Source organism: Argiope bruennichi, chromosome 6 (genome assembly GCF_947563725.1).
Source record: "Argiope bruennichi chromosome 6, qqArgBrue1.1, whole genome shotgun sequence".
Classification (NCBI taxonomy): domain Eukaryota; kingdom Metazoa; phylum Arthropoda; class Arachnida; order Araneae; family Araneidae; genus Argiope; species Argiope bruennichi.
The window spans coordinates 35,957,673-35,982,396 of NC_079156.1; the positions used below are offsets into that span (position 1 = coordinate 35,957,673).

At 31.4% G+C, this 24,724-nt stretch overlaps 1 protein-coding gene across 2 annotated transcripts in view; it reads right to left on the bottom strand.

The window, feature by feature from the left end:
- Positions 1-24,724, bottom strand: part of LOC129971586 (guanine nucleotide exchange factor DBS-like) — a 209,037-nt gene that overhangs the window by 63,127 nt on the left and 121,186 nt on the right. Inside the window, exon 1 of one of the 2 annotated variants that reach the window (XM_056085489.1) lies at positions 18,176-18,365. The exons of the other annotated variant lie outside the window; for it this stretch is intronic. The gene's annotated coding sequence lies outside the window, so the exon portion shown is untranslated. Of the gene's footprint in view, positions 1-18,175; positions 18,366-24,724 lie in introns of those variants that run through there. 2 annotated transcript variants of the gene reach the window in all.

Sequence of the window (24,724 nt, forward strand, 5' to 3'; positions counted from 1 at the left end):
TTTAAATTTGTATTGCATTTTGATAAAAGAAGTGTCATCTTGGTAAAAGTCGACAATGGCGACAGGCTTAACAAAGTGGTTTTTTCCGTCTGGACAACTTAGTATAAATCTGATACATTTGAAGATAAAAAGGACGAAGCGTGGGAGAAAGGTTAGGTCAGACAAGTAATATTTCAAAGCAAACAAGCATAAGAAGTGAATGCTCTGGAAACATTGGTTTCTTTTTTGGAGTTTCTGCTGCTTCGCAGACATGATTAGAACAGTAAAATTAAAATCAAATGACGAATCTATGCATAAAAAGCAGCCAGATTTTTTGATTTAAGCAGAAGTCATCTAATTCAGAATGTTGTCTCACATACCCCCTCCCCCCTCTCTACGTAAAATCATAGCCAATATTTTTAAGAATAAATGACTAAATAAAAACTTAAAATACAATAAAAAATAAAATAATTATGAAATTTTTAAATAAACAGATGAATTAAGTAAAGAGATTTAAGAGCCTTTCAATTGAAGACTGATAAATTTTCATTTAAATTCCGGAAATAATAAATGAAAGCCAAGTTTATAAGATAAATATTTTCCAAAAATATTCAATATTTTTTTTCTATTTTTTTAAAGTTTTTAAATATTTCCGATAGTAATTTATATTTTATAGGATACATAAAAAAATCTATGGTGAAATTTACCCAAAATAATAATAGTAAACAAATCATAAAGAATTATTTAAATTTAAAAAAGAATTTTTAAATACATAGAAAGCGTTTATCAAATCCTACACCCCCCTCTCCATACTATCGAAAATAGGGATGGGGAACCCTTTCTACAATGCACTGTTGCCACCATTCGTCATATTAAACTTCAAAATATGCTGATAGAAATGCTTCGATAATATTTGATTAAGACAAATTTATTCCTGGAGATCATGAAAATGCCAGCATTTTGAAAATATTCTACTTTTATTTCGACGTCATATATATATTTTTAGATTCTTTTTTTTTGGGGGGGGGAGAGCAATTAAGAGACAATTTTAAAGGACAAAACAAGAAAAATTTAAAATATAATTCAAATATCTTAAAAGAAAAACTGAAGTTCTCAATAAGAAATGTATTCATTTTTTTTTTACTTTGTTATAAATGAAGTACATAAAATATAATAATCATAAAAACGAATTTAACATTTTAATGAATTTCTACATTTCAGACACCCCGAGTCCGAAAAATACATTTTTGGAATTATGTCTGTGTCTAGAAATACGCTGGTTTTCCAGGAATTGTTTTGAGCTAGAAGAACAATTTGGTCTTGGATCTTTGGTTTATGATCTTAGCACTGAATTTATAACTACAAAAAACTTAAAACTTAATAGCATAAATTTTAAGCGAAATCCATTCAGAAGGTGTATATCCGACTATACAAGAGAACACGATAATTAAAAGAGAGAAAATTTGGTATGCTGATTTAGCATCTTAAATATAGACCTGTATCAAATTTTGAGCCAAATTTGTCGACCCGTTTATGACTTTCGCATGTACGTAAACGCAACAACTTAAACAATTGAAATTTGGTACGTGATCTTATGACTACACTGCAATTTTATATCAAATCTTGGTTTCAATCGATTGGGGGGAAAAAGGGTGTTTCTGGTTCTTGTGCATTAACCACGCGACAGCGATCAATTGCAAGATGGATTAGTGAGTTCAGAAAAAAAGCTAGAGTCAAGTGTAAGCAGTGCAATTATTGTTCGCCAGTGCCATGTAATTAATACACAAATGTCGGTTTCACGAATTCCAATGTGGACACAGTGTTTTATACTAATCAACGAAGTATAAAACTCACATATATGGTACTTTGAAAATATAAATCTGAAGACTGGTGATATTCCAGGTCTTGCCCAAGGTTCACAATTTTAGTGGTGGAAGGAGAGGGGGCATAACACCATCATTTGAGAAAATCTGAGAAAGGTTATAAGAGATTACTTCCTCTGGTATTCCATTCAAAATAAACAAATTCTCTTATCTGATTGATACTTGAAATAAAATTCACGTAAAACGTTAATCTTTCAAAGAAATCAAGCAGAGTTAGTAAGCTTAGTGACATTCCATTTCATCGACCGGAAACCATCATTCTAGTTTTCAATCTAGATTTATCAGCTATCGTCACTTAAATTAAGGTCAATCCCTCAGCCGAGGCAAGCCTTTCAGCACAACGAAAAATTCCCCAGAATCCAGCAGAAAGCGAAAACAGAGCGCGCTATTTACACATGGCCGAAATCTGGAGTATTTATAAACAAGTCGCGACGTGTGGGATCAAGAAAAACAATGCAAACAAAACACTCCCTGATGTGCATGAATCAGCCAGCGGACCTTGGGCGCCGGGCCTCGTCATCAACTCAGAAGGCCTTTTCGTGAACTCCGGGCGATCTATTCATTACGAGGAGATAAGTGACGATTACCTCATGGGCAAGATGCTCCATTAAAGATAGATAAACAAACGAATGACAGGCACTTGCTGTCACACAGAGGATATGGCATTTCATCAAGAATGGCTTCAAACATAAATATTAGTGCAGCAGGGTGATTTATCCAAGTTTCAATTTAATTTTCTGGACCTAACCATTTTAATTCAATTTTCTAAACTTACTTTTTTTAATTCCATTTTCTGGATCGAACCATTTTAACGTGTTAGCTGCCACGGCTTATATTCGGGCAATCTATCTAGTTCGACGACCCCCTTCTTTGCTATGTCTTATGGTACAGAATGGGTAATCAAATAAGATAAGATGGTTTGGTACAATTACAGCTTAAGGTGTATGTACACACTTGAAACTTCGAAAATCGTTCAAAATATCGAATATTTTTTATTGCTTAATAATGTTCTCCGATCCTTTAGTTTTCAAACGATACCAAGATGTTGTCATTATTCGAAATATTTCTCGAGTTATAATTATTTTTCTTGATGTGCTTTCTTTAAGAACTCTAGTTACGGTTTTTTTTAACACCCATTTTATGAAGAATGATATTTTCCCACTATGTTGCTTCATTCAAACAATCATAAATCAACAAGAAATTAACCAAATACAATTATTTATATATCAAAATAATCTGTATGAAACAGTGGATGTTTTGTGCCTCAATCAAAATTATATTTATAGAAATAAATTTTAAAAGTTAAAATTACTATTTAAAAAAAATTGCTATCTAAAAGTTAAAATTACTGAAAAAATCTGGCTTTTTCTATTCATCGTTGAGGAAAAAATTGTTAAAAAAATTATGTATTTTTACAACTTGATTGTGGCAGACAACATGAAGATTAATATTAGGCATAATTTCCAACTACAATTGTGTGTCTGTACAAATTAGAATTTAAGATATCATGTTTCAAAAATCATGCTAATTAGCTCATTAAATATTATTTAATTAATTAATAATTAGTGTAATATGGTTTTTTCTCACTGAAATGAGTTTAAACATATATCAATGACCTACTATTAAAAAACTGGATTTTTAAAGTTAAAATTTAAAAAAAAAAATCTTCTAGTGTGTACGTACACCTTAACTGTAAATAGATAGATGGTTTGGTACAGTTACATCTTACTTGTAAATAGATAGATGGTTTGGTACAGTTACATCTTACTTGTAAACAGATAGATGGTTTGGTACAGTTACATCTTACTTGTAAATAGATAGATGGTTTGGTACAGTTACATCTTACTTGTAAATAGATAGATGGTTTGGTACAGTTACATCTTACTTGTAAATAGATAGATGGTTTGGTACAGTTACATCTTTACTGTAACGCACAGGCACGTAATGCAGCAGTCAATGAGTTAATTCACCTTTCTGGACCAATCCATTTTAATGTAACCTATTGAACTTAAAAATTTTAATTAGTTTTTTAGGGCACACTCCGCTAATTTACGTCTTTTTAATTGAAAAAATGAATGCATTTGAAATTTTTTGTAAGCTCAATAAATACAAATACGTAACTATCAACAGCATGAGAACGTAATGAAATTTAGTATTTAGTTCAAAGTTAATATATATAAATACACACTCCCATAAATTCATCACCCATTTAAATTGAAAATGCGTTGATATGAAATTGAGTTTTCAGCTTCATTAGGTTGTAGTTTTATTTTTTAAAAATAAAACTCACAAAAATATGTAATAAATCTCAGTACAAAATTAAATAAAGCTTAAAAATTAGTTCAAAATCGCAAAATTAACAGGGATAGAGAATGATTAAAATAAAAAGTAAAATTCATTCAGTGACACATAAAGAGCTTCTTTAAATAATACACTTTGTTTAAAGGATGTTATATTTTCGTACGCATTAAAAATTCGTCAATATTTTGCTCATTTCACTAGTTTAGAAAGAGAAATATATATAATTAGAACGTAATTTCATCATAAATATACACCGAAAACCGCAAATTTCGAATAATGATTTGTTAAAAGCAATAGCTTTTTGGAAAGGAAGGAACTGAATCATACAGGAATTAAGTTGCACGTGTTTCCATTCGGTTTATTAACACAATTGAAAATAGCTCCAATTTTCATTTTTAGATGGGAAAAAGGTTAGTGTTTATTATGTAAACATCATCTTAAAATAAAAATGCAACTGAATCAATATCTATAAAACAAAATTGACATGGCACACAGGAAAATTGGAAATTAGTAAAATATTTTTTCGAAATTAATATTTCAAATGCTTTATGAAAGTAATAAATCATAATAAAACTTCCAGGATAATAAAATCAGATTAAAAATTAGTGAAATAACACAGAAATAATCCCAATATAGATTCGCAACTTGTGAAGGACATTTTCTATGTGAGAAACGAAAATGATGTAAATATTATAAATCAAAATAAGAAAAGATGCAATTCGTTATTACAGAAGTAAAACAACACCCTTAAAAACAGACACATATACATAATTAACACAAAAGGAATTTTGACATTAATGATGTGAAATTTCTTAACTAAAAGAGGTGCCAAATTTCACTCAAAGTCATTGACAGAGATGCGATTAAATCTGATCTGAAATATTTAGTCCCACTGCTGAAGTGGAAGATAAAGAGTTTCTGAAATTCCTAGTAAGAATGTTACATGTTTACTTTTATGGACAGGAAGAGAATGGTCCCAAATTCAAAACACAGTCAGAAAACTGAGTCCCCCTAAGGGCATACAAGGTTAGATAATCGTACATCTGTGACATTTAGGGTCTTGAACTTAATGCCTCGAGTGAAATCAAGACAAAGGCTGTCTCCGCCGTCAGCCCCACACCTCTGTCACCTACGACGTGCCAGGGCGATGAGCCATCTTTACCGGAAAGGATGCCCAACCTATCTTCGTGAATCTGGTAGCCTCCGATGTGAGTGACCTCAATGAGGAGAAGGGGGGAGGGAGAAGAAATCGCCCGGCCACTTACTCATTTTCAGCGCAGAAGAAAACTAGTCTGCTGGACGATGCGGAATGTCGATAACGGGCCATTAAAAGGGAGAACGGCATTCGAATGGGGATGAGCGAAAGGGGTGCACACGCGATGGTCCAACCTGTAGTCATTAAGAAAGCATCAAGGTCAATAACACATTAGCCAGTGCTAATACTGACACTTGGATACGCCTTTTCCGGCCACGGTGGCGTGTGGCACACACTTTCTAGCGATCGATTCTTTTCAAACGCATGCAAACATTAAATACCCTTTCAAACGGTTAAGTTGGACAAGTGGCACAAGTTCAGCCAACTAAATTGATATCAAAACAGGAATGGAACCTGATCTTCCAGTAGAAAACCAACAAATAATAACCATTATTCTGAAAAGATAATACATTCAAAGTGTAAATATAACGAAATATTGCTTTTTTCGTATTGGCAACTTTCAGAAGATGTTGACTTAACAGCACGTTTCAAACCTTTGCAAATGACATAGTTTATTCAGTTAGTGAAAAAGCATCCATTGCAAAGGCAGTTAGTTATTATTCCTATTTGGGGACAAGAATGATTCTCGAAACGATTTCGCAAGAGAACAACAGGCTTTATTCGTGATCATATTGAAAAGTTCAATAATTCGATGGCTAGATAGAGTAAGCAGTTTTCGCAAAAAAAGAAGATGAAATTATATTTCTCCATAGCAGTAACCTACTAATTTTTTTAAGATATTTGGGCTAGAAAAACAGTAGTTATTTCGTCATATCTAAAATCGCCTAGCCAGTTTTTTCAGAAATTAAAGAAATTTATCGAAATACTCTCTGCAACTCTAACCGATCATGACTGTAAAAAAGTTCAAATATGAGCAATATCGAATGAAAAGCGTTTCATAAATGAGGAGAAAATCCAACTTAACAACTTTCTTTAAATCAGAAAGCAAATGATTATTGAAAATTATTAAAACAAAAAGGTTAAGCAACATCTGTTTACAATTAAGTGATTTTTCCTATTTATAAAATGTTCTATGCTATGCAATTAAAAATATACGGCATTGAAAATTTTAAAATTTTTGGATGCTACTTAGTGCAGGGGAGAAGATCCAAAGGAAACAAACTTCAAGAGAGTAAAAACTGTTTAAATACATGTTGCTTGAACAATCTTTTACAAATGAGAACACTGTTTTAACAAGAGTTTAAAAAAACTAACATTAAGGCCGTGTTTCCTCTCTTTCTGCAACTTGAAATATTTATGTATCCGATTCTTTGCCAGTAACTACAAGTGTATACGTGTGGTGGTGACGATTCCTTCGGGAATACCCATGAAAAGAGAATAAAAATACATCACAAGAAGTTTTCCAGGTCGTCCAATGAATCATGTAGCGGAAAAAAGATGGACTCCAAAATATAAACACGGCCACGTGGAACATCCGCAAATATGACGTCAGAGCAACGGAACAGTGGATGGGGACCATCCACTTACATCAGAAAAATAATACATCGTTATATCTAAAAATGAATTAAGTTCAGCGTTTACGTTAACTCTGTTTATGTCTACCTTACATCAACAAAATCAAACTGACCATCCGGAACTAAATTTATACTTAAATAAGACCATGCTAGGCCTAATTAAATTCAACAAAGCTTTCTGCATTTGCGAATTCATAGCATACATTTCTTATTTTGAAACGATAGCAGAAGAAAAAGACGTAAGGTTCAAATTATTGTTAGACATTTCTTTATGACTAACTTCGATTAAAAATCCTTTCGAAACGACCTATCACAGAAATTACAGCGTTTTCACTTTATTGCAATTATCTTTTTTTGGCAGACTGGCAACAATTGGAAATACAGTAGACTCCCGATTATCCGCGCCTGCCGCACAAAGTTTTTTTTTTTTTTTTTTTTTTTTTGACTGATTGTTTCAAAAAGGTGCAGTTTTACAGTTATGCTTTTGTAATTACATAATACATTACAGTATTAAAACAGTACATATGTATTAATTTTTCTGTGTATCCTTGACGCCTCTCGTAAGTACAAAGCACTTTTCTGTTTTCATTAACAAAATGCATTTTAGGTTCGTTTTGAGTGATATACTAAAATATTAAGCGTTAGTGAAACATTTCCTGCTGTTTATTTTACGTTTTATTGTACATAAAACGATTTTTCAAAGTTGGAATGACTGTTTTCTCTTTTGCAATACCCGTTTTTAGCTTTTTTTCGGATTATCCGCGATTTTTATTATCCGAGGCGGCCGCGCCACCCAATTCCGCGGATAATCGGGAGTGTACTGTACGAACAATTAAACCACATGATTACAATCAATAATCGGTATTTTCTTTGGATTCTAGCATTTTTATTTATGTCTGAATATATCTATCAAAATCACATTTCTTACCTGACCATATAATCACCAATGCTGCACACTATAAACGCCAATTCCGAATATACCAACAATTATCGAGTATCTGAGATTGATATACACTATCTTCTCGTGAATCAAAGGAATGAAAAAATAATTAGAAGCGAGAATGTCAAGCACACGGCATACGCCATCCCAATACGATTCAAAATTTCAAATTTTATAAGCACACGTTTCAACTTCCCACTGCAGCTCTATTAACCCCTTAGTCGTCGTGTCCGTGCGTCATAATGAAAGGTGCTTTAATTCAATATTTAAGTTATACATAATCCACAAACTGAGAACAAGTATTCAATAGGCCGAATGAGTAAGACAGAACATTTTACCAAATTGAAGATATTTATCTACTAGACAATACTAATTTTTAAAAAATCAGTTAAGGGGGTACATCAAATATGTATTACAAAGTATAAGCTTTAAATCTAGTATGTAATATATACGTTGTTTGTGAAATATAACAACTAAATCTTAACGATGCACAAGTTTAATCTAATTTAGAAGCAACGAATGTTATTCAGAACAAATCACGTCATTTTGAGACATGATCAGATGAGCAAATAGCACCAGAATGACTGACCTCACTGAATTTTCAGATATTAGCATAAGATCATTTGACCCCAGCAGATTTGAAGTTCATTATGTGTACACAGTGATCCTTTAATTAAATCTCGAACAGGAAAAATTCCATATCTCGGGGTGAAGAAGCAAAAAAATATTAAATAAAATAGTTATCTGGATTATAGTGTTTCCAAACATCAGATTATCACTTTTTTCATGTTTCTTTTCCATTGAAATCTACCAGGAGAAACATTTCTCCATTCAGTTTTTGACAATGAACAGAGTAATATAGTCCCTTAGTAAAATCTAATTAAATTTCACTTCAGCTGAAACTTTTGTTTCTCAAATTGCGATCAAAATGACAAATGACTAATGACCGGAAGTGCGAACTGCGATGAACTCACTCCATTTGATCAAGTTCACCGATTTCCGTTGGTTTTCGAAGGTTAACGCAAAACGGAATTGATACAGCAACAAACTTCTTCAAGACAAAAATAGGAAGAGAAAGATGGCAAAATGAAAACCAGCGAACCGATACATACAAATAATATTGCGGTAATTTAATAAGACGGGTCCAAACAATAGCCGAGTTGGCGAGAAATTTAATGTGAATTTAAAATAATCAATTTCCTCATACTTTTAAAAAAGCAAGGGTTCACAAACTATAGAAAAAAAATAAATAAGTGAGGAGACAGTGGGGCACAAGGGTTCGTGTCATATCCGGTAATATAGATAAGCATCGGTCAACTCGGGATGTCTACAGGACCTTGACACACAAGGAGTGTGAGGACGACCCCTCTATCTAGTAGCCAGCGATAATGTGCGGGGGAGTAGGAAATAAGGAAAAGCAACAGGGTGTGCAGCCAGCCGGATGCAAGAATCATGTCAGAACGCTTCCGCTGTCCATATCAACCATCAAGTGAATAATCAAGTTTCAAATTTCAGCAAGAAAATCAGAGAAGAAACACGCTGTTCAAATGTCTTGTCAGAGATGTAACAGCAAGATCTATGTAAAACCTTTGGTTTCAAATGAACGAGCTCAAGACTGTAGGATTATTATTATTTAGTGAATAATGTTGTTAAAATTATTTAGACCAGTAAAGTTTGGAAGTTATTCAAGTGTGGAATTATAATTCATAATAATTCTAAATACGAATTCAATTTAAAAGGTTCGAAAATAGCATTCGATTTGATAGCATTTAGATTTGATTTACCGGTTAACTGTTTCGACCTCTTTTTAGAAAATGCGTATCTAAATTATGTCGCAAAAATTTAGCGATGACTAGTCAAACACAAAATATGTGTAATACGAAATTATGTTGCAATGAAATGACTTTTTTAAAAATGTTTTTCTATATTACATTTATTTACTTAAACTAACATAAATTTTTTTTTGCATACGAAAGAAAAGAAACAAAAAAAAATTAATTTATTCTTTTAATTTGCTGTTAGAAAATGGTATTGAACAAAGCATGGTACAATGCACAATAATTTTTTATTTGTTCTTATGGTTTCGATTTGGCCTCAAAATATTTTAAACATCTTGAAACTTACGAATATGTTTGAGTTTTTACTAAAATTGTAATTCAAACTGCAAATTGTCACTACTATTGACGGATAAACTCGTCAAAAACAGTTAACGTTGACCATGCTATGTAACAACTCATTCATGAAATACTTGAAAATAACACCTTACATTTTTAAGTAGTGAAATAAAGTTGTAAAGTGTCAAGGAAAGAAGATTCGTGTCTCTGATTTCTAGCGGTTACTATACTACTGTACTATGACAGGAAAAAAAGAGAGTGAATAGAGCATTTACCTGAAAAGTTTAACCAGCTGTCACCTTTACCTATTTTCTCGTAAATTTATGATGTGGCCAAGGGCCAACTGGTCGATTTCACTAGAAGGAGTGTCAGTCACCGGTATTATACAAAGAACGATAAACGAAAATAAACATCTTACCCGAAAACAGATTCAAGCAACAAAACAAGTTCTTCGAATGCTTATACAGAACACTGAATACAAAGCGCCCTCCTCACTTGCCCTTCAAAACTAGAAAATGTCACCGAACTGGAACAAAATGTACGTCGGTACCGCACCGTTTTCATCGCTGGTGGTCTTTAGAATGTCCGAGAGCAGGGATCTTAAATTGTGACAGGATAATTAGACCTCTCATTTCCATGACTTCTCGCCCGGATGCGAATCTGGGCATGTCCAGGTATTGTCTACCAAAGACACAAATGACCACTGTGTAGTTTCTAATGATGCGTTGTAATTAAAGTTCCTTCTGTTTCAGGGTTCCATAGATGCTAATCTTTGAAGAATAACCCTTAACAATGAAATTCAAATTAGTGACTAGGACACAGATTAGATGGATCAGGATTCACCTCCTGCTGGTGTTTAGAAAACGGATAAATCTTGCGCGTAACATTTAAAAATATGTTATGTCCGGCAACATTAGAATTATGTTCTGGATGCTTGTGGAAATGCTTGAAATCAGAAGGAGGAGGTAAGTAGCTCCATAAGATCAGCAATTTAAGCTCTTTTCATCACGATGCAGATGACTTTGGGCCTTACCCAATGTACCTTACACAATGAATAAGTTACAAATACAATTCAACAATCCAAGATTCAAGGGCGAAAATGGTGAAGTAAAAAGAAATAACAATGTTACTATATACTAATATAATAAAATAAGATTTATTTTAAAAATCAGTAAGTGGTTAAATTAAACAACATCGCCCAGCTTTTTGGTCTCTTTATATGAAGATATTTTTTTATGCTTATTATCTTCAAAAAAAAAAAAATCAATTTTAATTATTTCGATTTTTAAAGAGTTTAAACGACGCATTTTGAAAACGGAACTACAAATCTATTGTGATTTTAAAATTTTGCATTATAAACCTTGAATCTAATGAATCTAAATCTTGGACCATGAATCTAAATCTTGGAAATCATCTCTCAAGACCAAATAAAAATCCAATCTTCATCTTCATAATATTACACAGAAACTGCATACAGAATTACATAAATTGCAATATAAATTACTTAAAAAGACTTTGCTTGTAATTGCTACGATTTTTTAAAAAATTAAAATTTCACGGCGGCGATAGTAGTCGTCAAGTATTTACAAAAGCTTCATGCTGAAAAAGGCAACTAAAATAAAAATAAAATAATGCAATTGTAAAAAAAATTCAACTTTGTGATTTTGATAAGATTTCCAGAAAAAGCACGAAAAAGACCATTTTACTAACTTGCCTTCATATCAGTCTATTCGGTATAAATTTTGCAATCGTCTAACAAGACAAACATTAAACATAGTTCATCAATGACTGACAACGCTATAATCATTCACTTTCTTCTCTGTTCGGTATAAATTTTGTCATCGGGAAGTTAATTTAAAATCGATTACAAAATTTTACAAATGCAAAACAAAAAACACAACAGAAAACAATTATTACAATAATTCTTTTTAATACAACACATTTTTTAAACCTAAAAAGTATAAAACAATTTCTCCTAAACTCATACTGATTTATAACATATAGATTGTTCTGAAAATTTGTGATTACGATCGATTAAATTCACGAAATTTGCGATCGATTAAATTCACGATCACAAATTTCAGGACAATCTGTGTGGAATTAGGAATATGCATGGAGCAAAGAGACATTATTTAATGCTTTTTAGTTCGTTTTAAAAACATGGTACACTAAAAATCTTTTATTTAAATAATTATTTGAAATTTTGCTTTATGTCCGTGAATACGATAATTCTAAGACAGAAGGAATATGGTAGTGATTTTTAAACTAACAAATTTGGAATTTTTTCACAAGGAAGATGTGTATTTTCCGAAGAAATATTTACCTTTTTTCACCATAAGTCGAAATTACAATAAATAATTAAATAAAAATCAATATAAATAGATTCGTTCGTGGGAAACAAATCTATTTATAACCACGCAGAGGTGGAAAATTTATAAACATTTCAGTCTTTTAATTTATTTGCGAGCGGCTATTCAGATTTAAAAAAAAAAAATGCAAGTCTTTATACATGAATTGCTAATCCTTCAAAATGAAACCATGCATAGAATACATTCTGAGTTGTTATGCAGGTTAGAAATATAAATATTTTCAAGAAATTGCGATTAAAGGGTGATAAAATAGGACGGCCATTAAAGTGGGATGCCATAAAAATAGTTGTTTAAAACTTCTAAATGGTACACAATTCTTTTACTTTTGGTAAACAGTCTCTGAAGTTATTGCCAGTAAACAATACAATAACAAAAATCAAATGCTGAAAAAACGTCAAATAGAAAAGCAATTTTGAATCATTTTTAAGATCCACATAACCGATAAAGTTTAATATTAATCTTCCACTTTTTTGTTAAGAGAAAGTCAAAGCAAATACTCCTAATTTTATTACGTCACACTGAAATAATCAAAAATGCAAGGCTGATAAGTGATTGCTTAAGGATACAATTAAAATGTAGAGCTACAAGTCCATGAAATGGTACTGTCTTTTGTTCTCCAGAATTTCTGCCATGATGATAAATACTGAATAGCAACTTATATTTAACTAATTGTACTAAAAATGCTAATAAATTATTGAAGCTTAATAGAATACTGCACAAATATTACTGAATTTTTTTCAGTAGAATTTTTATGATGCTTTTTTAAGGTATCCGACTAGGTTGGAAACCTGAATTTAGTTGAAAATTCGCATTTTTATTTATGTATTTCCAGATTCAAAAAAATGGGTACGTTTCTATTTCCAGGGATATCTTTATTTTGTCTCTATGTCAATTAGAAGCCAAGCTGTTATAGTAAACTATTGATACGTAAATAATGCTAATTTATAAGCATTTAAAAACTTTAAACTATGGATTTGGTGTTGAACTATAGATTTGGTGTTGAATATTCTGGAAGTGGATTTATGATTTTTTTTAATGTAAATATTGTTGAAAAAAATTCCAAAATTTCATAGATAATTCCATATATTACAAACAAAAGTTTTATTTTCTTTGTTAAAATTCTTAAATAATAGATAGTTAGAATCTTAAGATATGTTACACATGTGATGTTGCAAAGAAAAATGAAAAACTACATAACAATTTTTTTCTTCTTTAGAACAATTCTAGTTTTTGTAAATAAATGCTACAATTTACATCAAAATATGCTTTTTCTTTAAAAGCTACATACATATTTACATAATTTCATTTTTATTCATTATTTATCCTTATATTAATAAAAAAACCATCACATAAACATTAATTTTTTTAAATCCCCTCTGAAACTAGTCAGATACCTTTATTGATCTGATATCAAATTTATCTATGTTATGGCTAACGATACATGTGGATATAGTAAACAGAGCTTAAATTTTTATTTGCTTTAAGCGTACTAAGGTACCCATATGCCAGTCCAGCTTATGCATAATGCTAAAGATTATAATATCACAGGGAAAATCTTTACGAATGATATGCAGTGTGTCCTAATTTAACGCCAGCTTTTACAGGAAATGATATTTTCGCGGCCCTCTTTTATTCAAGGCCTTGTGTATTCGCACCTGGCATCCGCTTTGTTATGGTACTCATATTCAGCGTTTTAATCCCCAGAATTAACAATGAATGTCGCGACTTTAATATATATTCATATCATTACCAAGAGACGTATTTAAAAAATATATATTTAAACTAAAATAATTTAAAAGTTCTAAAAAGTTTATAATATTAAATAAAACAACTCAACTTCACATTGAAACGATTTTTGTATCGAAAAAGACGATTTATGTTTTTATGTGAGTGGCAACAGTGTGAATAAACAAAAAAATTGGATCTCGAGTTCTGTGCGATTGTGATTTATTTTAACTGACCTGTTTTATTATAATAATTTGGACAAAGCAATGAAATTGCACAAGATTCACCCGATTTCTAAAAATCTTTTCGCGGGAAAATATATTTTAAACAGTTTCTCAAAAAATTTCAATTGAATACAATGGAGAAAAACTGCAAAGTATTAAAAAAAAAAGCCATACCCAATAAGGCAATAACTGAAATAACGATCCTAAATATTTTTGAAAACAAATAATTCATTGGTTTTTGTTTTATTGAAAAATACATCTATTACCCCCCCCCTTGTTACTGAAAAGTAATGATTTCTATACTTTTCTAGCAATTCGACTAAAGTATAGAAATCATAGAACTAATGATTTACTCGTTATTTTTCTTTAAGAAAAATAAACTCGGCCCAGTCTCTCATCTTTCACAAAGAACCACGCTTTCTTTCTGATCTATCCTTATTTTGGTTCTTGTTATGGTACCTCGTGTTTACATTTACTGTCTTTTTAAGTTCTACGCAAATGCCGGCCTGTAAAATAAAAAGCTGTTTCTCCCGACTTACTTCAACGTAAATTTTCTACGCAAACATTTCTTTCAAAGCGGAACTTTTTCTTTTCTTTTCTTTTTTTTTTTTTTTTTTGCAGCCAAAACAAAACAAAAGTGATCCACTGAACCAAATGGAATATCTACTGTGAAAAAAGTTCTCTACCGGAGGTCAGAGTTCTGGTGAAACAATATTGGTTGGAAGACACGCCGTGGAGGGTGTTCATTGAAAAGGCTGAATTCATTAAGAGAAAGAAAAAGAAACTTGTTTACTCCTATGAACAGAAGGAAGCCGCCCTCTTGACAAAAAGATGCTGCAGTCTACGAGGAGGAGCGTAGAGGGCTTTTTCTTTGATCTCAGCCAGTAAACCGTGTCATAAAAATATATTACTGTATAATCCTTGTTGATAAATGAATATAATAAAAAAAAGTCATCAATAATAAGGCAATTAGTATTTTTCGAAACATCACATGGGTAGATGTTCAGCTCTTTCCATTTCAGTTCAAGGGGGAGAGAAAGTGTTTCATTTTAGTAATTAAAAGAAAGACAATTAAAAAAGTTGAAATCCAAAGTTAATATGATGCTTGTTAGGCAATAAATTTTCAATCACATATAAAAAAATTTATTTGATATTTTTGGACATTCAACACTAGTTAAAAGCATCAAAAACAATGCTAATACATTTGAAAAAGGGATAATCACTTATTACTTATCACTAATTACTTATTATAATTTTTGTAATTAAATGTAATACCTATATTAAATGAAAAATTTAAATGCAAAGATAATATGATACTTGTTACACGATGAATTTTCAACAACATAAAAAAAAAATGTCTTGTTGTTTTTAGACATAAAATACAAGTTAAAAGCACCTAAAAAATGTTAATATGTTTGAAAAAGAGATAATATCTCACTCATTAACTGCTTATTAAGGGAAAATTTTATAATTAAATGTAATATCTGTATAAATGAAGTGTACCCATACTGTGATGTCAAGCCACATGTTTGAGTTTGATATCAAATATGGATTTCAGCATCTTATCAAAAAATCTTTTACACATTTGGAAGAACAAAGAAAGCAAATTCTAATAGCTTGACTGGATTAATAATTATGAAAAAGATTAAAAGTTTGGTTTATGGTTTAAAAAAAAATTAAACTACGCACACTTGCTTTTTACAGAAATCATTGATTAAATATTCTGAACTTAACATTTGTAAACTTACTAGATATGAAAATATTTATGCGCCTATAATGTTAGATTGAAAAATTATTACTTAATACACTCAACTTAAAAATGCAATTTCAACCATTGTTATATAAATATTGCATTGTAAAATATATTTGTTTAGTATCGCATGTTGATCCAAGTTTAAACAAAGACTGAAATAATAAATGTAATATATAATATTTGTTCGGTGTCAAAATATGTTGATACAAATTTAAACAAAGACTGAAGGAATAAACAGTGAATACAGAAGAATCAATACATAATACAAGAAAATTTTCAAAATAAATTTAGAGAATGCTTGTTTTAAAATGGGAGGAAAAAATAATTGACTTTTTTATGTGATAACAGCAAATAGCAAAATGCATTCCATTTCTCACTCAAAATGCAATCTATTGCACGAGTATAGAATATTTAATACCTCCAGCTAAAAAATAAAAAGAAGGCAAGGGGTTCTTTACTTCTTCCTAATCTATATCTATAGGGATTATAAGAATAAAACAATCAGATGAATTCATCTTAATATTTGTCATTCATTATTTAATGTTTGCAACAAAATTTGGAGTTCTATGCTGAACATTTCAGTAAAAAAAAAATTTTTTTTTAATAGCATGTGGATAGATATATTTATTATAACAAAACCAGTAAACTGAATATTTATTTAATATGTAATGAACATATCTTTAGAAAATATGCCCAAAATTATATAGAACAGTTTATTCTAAAGTGAATCTACAAAACTGACAATATGCTGGGCTAAAATTATAACTTGTTTTAAATAAGTTGTTATGCAATTAAATTTCACCATTCTTTTTTAAATCGAGACTAATGTGGTAGCTATTTAAATGAATTGGAATACTCGCATAATTTTTTAATTTTCAAAACTTAAACAATTATACAAAGCTGAAAGACACTTCATTGTAAATTAATTCATATTTAAAGTATATCAAATCACATCATTCTCAATTCTATTCTTATGGTTTGATACTAATGAACAATTTATATTTTTGTTTATTATTCTTTATACATTCTTCTGACTTGTAAAAAATTCCACAAAAAATACTATTTAAGTGTTACATACAATTGCATTTTATGCTAGTTAATTAGTTTATATCTCTTAATTGAGATTATCAAAAATATAATGATACCTATTTGCATTTTATTGGTTGTATACCATCAAAATAAATTTCATATAACACAAGCAAATAAAGATTTTGTCATTCAATAATTTTGGAGAAAATCTCAATTTAAAAGAGAATCAAAGCTTTTATGGAAGGTTAAAAATCAGATGAATATATTAAATACATTCTGAGACAAGACAAACAAAAGGGAAATATTCAATTACAGAATTCTTCAACTAAAATATTTATATTGCATCATCTTGGCAAATTAATAATAATGCTTTGATTTCTTTTCACTTTATATATTAAGCAATTTATATGTTCACAACAAAACTCTGGAGTTACATTTAAAAAGTTTACTCCAATATAATTTTTCTTAGTGTTACTTTTATATAAAAATTTCAAGTTCAATGGATTTCCAGATGGATTAATTATTACGTGACTAGTAAACATATTACACGCAAAATGGAAATTATTATGGAACTACATTTTATGAAAATCTGAATTATCTACATTAATATATATATGCAGAAATAGTAATTATGCCCATCTTCTGCAATTTCCTAAATAAAATTGCATATGATTCAGTAATACTAATTTTCGTTGGGAAGCAGGGAACTTACGAATATTTAACCCTGAACACTACTTCATGAAGTTCGTGAAATTTCTTTACACATTATACAATAATTTGAAAAAAATTAATTAAAGATATGTAATCTTTAAACCAATTAAAGATATGTAATCCAAATTTCACATAATCTATTATTTAAAAGCATTAAAGAGAAATATAAATGAAAAAAATCACAAGCTGATTTGCACAAAAATTACACGCGGTTTTTAGACATTTGACTTATCAATTGTATGTACACAATAGAATAATCAACGTGAAAAATTATTGAAATAACAAGCAGACAATAACATATAAACGCGTTTGAATGGATTTCCTGTCGAATGGATAAAAAATATTTCATTCATGGTAAATATTTAACGATAGCTCAGAAATAACTCACTAACTAATATTAGCTCAGAAATAACTCACCGTCAAATGGTAAAAGTAGAAAACGATTAAATATCAACTAAAAATCCAACACGTGATTATTCCATTAGCGATTATGGGGCGAAAACAGACACTAAGCTCCTTCCACTAATCTAATATCCAACAGACTGAAACAGAGGATTGTTTCTGCCGCTGTGGTTTCAGCAACCACTCGGATTCCTCTGTTTGAAATAACCACTTCCGGCGACACTAGTGACAAATTGACGTTTACTCATTGTTGATAGTGGATCCGGAAACTGGTGAAGCGTGCTGCCATCTATCGTATATTATGTAAGTAAATAGACATAATAGTTTAAATGATATCGTAATGCAACTCGAAACTCATTATCAGGGGAAGAGAAAATTAATTAAACGCGCAATTTAAATAGTCAATATAAACTGATTAAACAATATATAGTTTTTCGATTTCGATACAATAGATTTCTTAAGATCTGGCGAATCTAAATTAGATATAAAATTAAAAAAAATAAATAAATGAAATAAAGAAGATATTCGAGCATCAAGCGCAGAACATCGAAAGGCAATAATGTTTAGGATTGATTTGTATATTTTTATTTTTTAAATTTGCTTTTGATTACACAGCAATGATAACATACATACACAAAAAATGTATTTACATCGTCCCACTAGTGTATATATAATTCTGATAGTTAAAACAAAAACTAAATTTTTATTGTGGCATATACTTAAAAATGTTTTTAAAAATTTAAAATTAAATAAAACAGTGAAAAAAATTGATATTACCGAAAAGATTATTTTTAAAATTTTAAAGTAAAGCAAAATAATTTAAGTAAAATTGATTAATTTTAAATTTTTTTTATACTTTACGAATTTTATCTTAATAAGCATACAATGATGGTGAAATAGGCACATGTCCAATTTGCTAGTTTTTGGACGAACGGATGGCATTGCAAAGCATTTTGAATAAATTTTGCATCGATTGCAATTTATAGATAATATGTCAGCCTATGAATGATATCAAGATACAATAAACTGTAAACATTATAGATGTGAATGAATTGATTATCCAAATTTTGCCAAGTAATAGTTATTATTTCTTCATATTCATGTTTGCAACTATAAAAAAAATGGATGATATGAATGTTTTTAATAATATTTTAATTAAATATTGCAAGCGAGTTGCGACTGCATATAAAGTTTATTTGAAATTGCCAAATCAATTTACTTTTCATAATATTTTTGCCATTAATTATAAAGCGTAATCTTTATAATTAATTGTGAAAATGAGAGCATGGGAATGCATAGATGTCCCGGACACCACTCACTTCCTCCAAAAAATAGTGATTTTATCTAAATTTTTAATGCAAAATATGATGAAGGGGGGGGGGAATAAGATAATAAATTTTGGCACCGAAATATAAAAATTAATGAAACCATTGTCTTCTTAGAGAGGTTTTAGGTAATTTCATAATCCCACCTTTCCGTCTGAAAAATCCTGCTGATTTACAAGGACGATAGCCAGAATGGCTTGAATTCGGTCATGTCAGTATTCCAGCCGTCTCTTGAAGTGGATATACACCACCATTCATAATTATTACTATATTTACTATTTAATTGCCAATCCAAATTTTCCCGCCTTAAACAGAATGTTAATCTTTTAAAGAAAAAACATAATTCTTGGCAGAAAAATATGAAAAATAATGAGAGCTACTGTTGTACACTAATGACTTCTTACAAAGTTATAACTTTATGATCCCATCTTCCCGTTCGTTGTTCCTTAAGACTCATGCTGAATCAAAAGAGTGGACATACTTCACAAGGGTAGTTTATGACTTATCAGCTTATTAGCAGTCCCTTAAGTGAAAGAATTTACCACATCATTATCATATTTCCCATTATATCACCCAGCCCATTCTTTTCCATGACATAGGATTTCAAAGATGGCTTAGCTCTTTAAAAGTCCAAAAATTTTCTCATTTAATCGCCTCAGCATGGCGTCCATTTACTACATTTTCTCTGGTCACTGTTTTGTTTTCTTGATGGAAGCAGCAAACGACATTTGCATTTTCGCGAACACCTGCGGGGACGGAGTGATGGATCGGGACGATTTTCGAGAGAGCCATTAGAGGAGGGAGATCCTGCTATTAGTAATCTAACCGACTTAGATGACCGGGTCATGGTCAGCAGAATCAACCAGATTTGCATGGATGACATCGATACACGTGAAATGACATGATTAATCAATACTCGAATATGCTGTTTAAACTCAAGGTGGTTTCAAGCAAAAATTACTACCTAAAGAAAATGACAAAAACCTTTGTGTATCGCTTTAAACATGAACTAGATGACTTGTTTACGAAAAACGAAGAAAAATGCGGGAAAAATGGGTTCATATTTTTGAATTACTATTATTACCTATGATATTATTATTTTCCTCCACAAATACAATACAAAATATATATTTATTTATTATTAAGGACACTTCAACTTTGTGGATTTCATTAAAGTTTATCCTTTGCAGAGGTCTCTGACCTCATTTGCACAACGATTCCAACAACCACTATTCAATTTTATCAAATAATAAAATATTATTGTTTTTGGATCCGATGTCACCCCTATGGATGGCCTCGGCGTCCTACAAAGACGGTTCCTGTTAGAAACCCATACTTTAAAGCGAAGTTTGTTAACTTATAGTTCGTGCCCCCATGTGGAATTTCACAAAACAATTGAAGAATTGAGAACATTTTTGCAATATCTACAATTAAATTTTTTAAAATTGGCATGAAAGGATAGTTAAGATAAATCTTTTGCATTATTTTAATAAATTTTTCATTATAAAGCTTTAAACTCTATTTTAATCATTCCTATTCATAATGCTTGGATTTTTTTAAAATTTTATTGCAACTTAAGATCACAACAAAATATTTCGAAAAATATCGAGATCCAGGCCTTTGAATGGAAAAGTTTTAGAAATCTGCTGTAATAGAGAAAGAAAAGCTATATTGTATGATATTTTCTATATAATTCTGATTCAAATTTAGCATACAACAGATAGTGCCAATTAAGTTTTGCAAGATAATTAGTTTATGGAAACCAAATTTACAATGAATTGCAACATGTTTTCAATACATTTCAAAATAATTGAAAAACATCGAATTTAACTTAGGAGAATTTAGATGGACAAGGCACTTGATTTTTTGACCGTTTTTTAAACAAGTATACTTTAACACGCTGGCTGGCGCGTGACTCGCCTGTCGTTCACACCAACTCTGAACCTTTTATCTAATCCTTTACTTTACACTGTATCTTTGATTTTTCTTTACTACAGTTGACAGATAGCAAAGAGATAATCTAATTAGATAGATGATTCGAATCCCAGGTATGAGTTACAGCAATGAACGAGTTAAAACAGCACGAAGAGGCTGAATTATAATTAGTTTCATAGCGATAAGGGATGCGACGGTAAACTGATGTCTTGAGTGCCAGTGTGTCATGGGGGTGCAATGGGACAAAACAGTTGTGCATTTATATCATTTTATAAAATGAAATATAACAGAGCAGCGAAAAAATAATTCCATGCGCCTTGTGCCATCTATATCTTCGAAACCACTGGTCAGGACTGAGGGCGAAAAAATTATATTAAGCCTCGGACACCTGTTATCCTCCTACGCCACTGATGAATCCTCACGCTAAGTGAGAGCGTTTTTCTGTAATCACACATGCAAATTGTCAGAAAAATTTCCCCACAAAATTATCTTTCCCAACCGGTATCTTACACTTGGCCCATTTCTTGCTTTTAATACTGAGTTTTGTCAGTATCAGAATATGCAACTCACGAGAGCTAAAATAGAATTAATCAATTCGAAACAGGATGTAAGCTATTTGGACAGATAATGACAACTGCAAATTCTCACTCCTACGTTAGACATGATGACGCACCTAGCAAACCGTTTTCAAATAATTTGAAAAGTTTCTTTAAAGTCCATATTCAACAAGTTAATTACCATTCCATTAAGAAAAGCAGCCCTCCCCCCCTAAAGAAAAGAATTGACCTTAACCAATTGCCAAGCTGAACAGGACGACGCAGAGACAAAAGGTGCAGAGCTCATCTTTTCCGATGAGAAACGGCCGCTTGAGACGTCCTGAGGAGGGTCAAGCCGAGGTTGTGGGCGCCCCACCTCCTCTCTTTTCGGGGTGAGGAATGCGCCCTCGCTCGCGTTTCTCACTCTTGGCATCACCTCACGTAGCACCCGTGAGAAGGGTTTCGGATCCGAGCTTTATTTATCGTCCTCGAAGGCGGAAGAGATGCACTCGAAGGATGGGTGCAGCAGGTAGTGGGACATGAGTGGCGTTGTTTGTTGTCTGGTTTGCACAAACAATTTATATTTATGGGCTCATGGCAGACCATCCCAGAATGATTTCTTTCGATCGTTATATAAGGTTTCTCTTATTAAATTAATTTAACAAGATAAGAATATTTAATATGAAAATCATAATAAAATAAAACACATGCTGGGTCATCCGATAATAATGTTTTTGAAAACACTGCGAAAGGATTTTTGAAAACTAAAATATATTAAATCAATTAATAAAATTGCAGGGCCGCTGTGGCCTGGTGGCAAGATCTCGACTTCGAAACCGGGTTTCAAGTTCGAGGCACGATTCCACCGAAGAGCCGTCATGTAAGCGGGTCTGGTGCACGTTAAATCCGTCGTGGCCAAACGTCTTTCTGCTGGTGTGGTATGAAAGTTTGGAGATGGAGGGGCCAGCTCAAGTGTCGCCCTCGTCATTTGACCACGGTTCAAAATTATGAGGTCCATCCCAAAATAGCCCTAATGTTGCTTTAAATCGGGACGTAAACATAACTAAACTAAACTAAAATCAATAAAATTACAAGAACGATAACAACTAAAATCGTAAAGCTTCGCTCCTTTATTGCTCAAATATGTTTTTTTTTAATATAATAATTATCTTGTTAAAAATAATATTTAAAATCTTTTCGCGTTATTTAAAACACGTTCAAAATAATGTGAGACTCCAAAGCTATAGTGGAACAATTTAGGCTACCCTCTTTTAGACTTATGCTAAACCACATTAATATCATATTGAATGGATTTGATTATATGGCATTAATTTGATCACTTAACATAAATAAAAAAAGTTACCTTTCATGACGTTATAGCTTTATGCACTAGTCTTTACTCGTTCAATTCATTTTAATCTTTCCCTTAAACTTATAAATTCTTCCAAATTATGACGTGGAGGTGGTCGTGATTATGCAGTCTGTTGCGGATGGTGCACAGATGGCGCCTTGTTTACATAGTGTTTGTCTACACCCACCCCCGAGAATGGGGACTTGCGTGGTATGCAAGGAACCCAATACATGGAATTTGGAAGAAGTGCCATGAACGTTAAGCTTTTAAATAGTTTGGTTAATATATATATGTGTGTGTGTGTGTGTGTGTAATGATATTTTAAACTCTTAATTTAAACCAAATTAATTTCCAAAGCTTTATCTTAATTTAGCCCACAGTAATTTCATTCTCTTATTTCCTGATCTCATTCCACGTATGAAGCTGTGTAAAAATTACTGCGCAATCAATCTACGTATCAAATAAAAGTGATCCCTTCGGTGCCCTTGCCAAGGTGTCAAAGGTCAACACGTGTATTCATTTGGCGCGTGGCCGGAAATCCCATGTTATATAAGACTAGTGATCATTTGCTTCGGCCCTTTTTTCTTACTTCTGCTTTTGTGGCGCGCTGCGCCTTCTTGTAAATAAATCATGCCTGCCATCCGGAAGAGAATAAAACGAAATTAAAAAATATAACGTCTCGTCTATGTTTTCAAACCTGCATTCTGCTTCAACCAAAACAATGTTACATATTATATATATAAACCTATGTCATCTTTAATAATATCTAAAAAGGCACCGATTTTGGAATTCATTAAGCATCTCCACTGAATACAGATGCAATATAATCACACCGCGGAATTCTGAAAACATCACGACGTTGCCTATATTAAATGGGAAATACAATGTTTTTTTCCCCCCAATTCTTTCAAAAACAGGATGGTAACAGGGCTACTTTTGTCAGGTAGTTTACTCTCAATATTTATAAAATATCATGCCTAGTAAAGAACTAAGCTAAATACTTTGTCGTCCTCTCTAGATCAACTTATTCTTCAACTTTGGGGGCAACTTATTCGACAGAGTCGAGGTTCCCATTATTGCCTCCAGAGAAATAATATATAGTTTCATTACATTCAGGACATCCGTACTAAAGGAATATTCTTCTGCGTCGCCAATATAAGATGAAAATTAAAAGGGTTTGGCTTAGTTCTTTCAAGGTCCCATTTTAAGAAACACAGTGGTTATTTGGGGTCTAGCAAAACTGAACCATGGCTAGGAAGTAGAAGAAGATACTGACTTAATTGGCATCCCATTTCTCCTATTTCCAATGGATAATAGTGGGGGAGCAAAAAATAAGACGAATGGCTCATTTCATAACTCGAATTTTTCTACATAGATTATAAATACTTAGTACATGAAAATAATTATTGAATGAGAC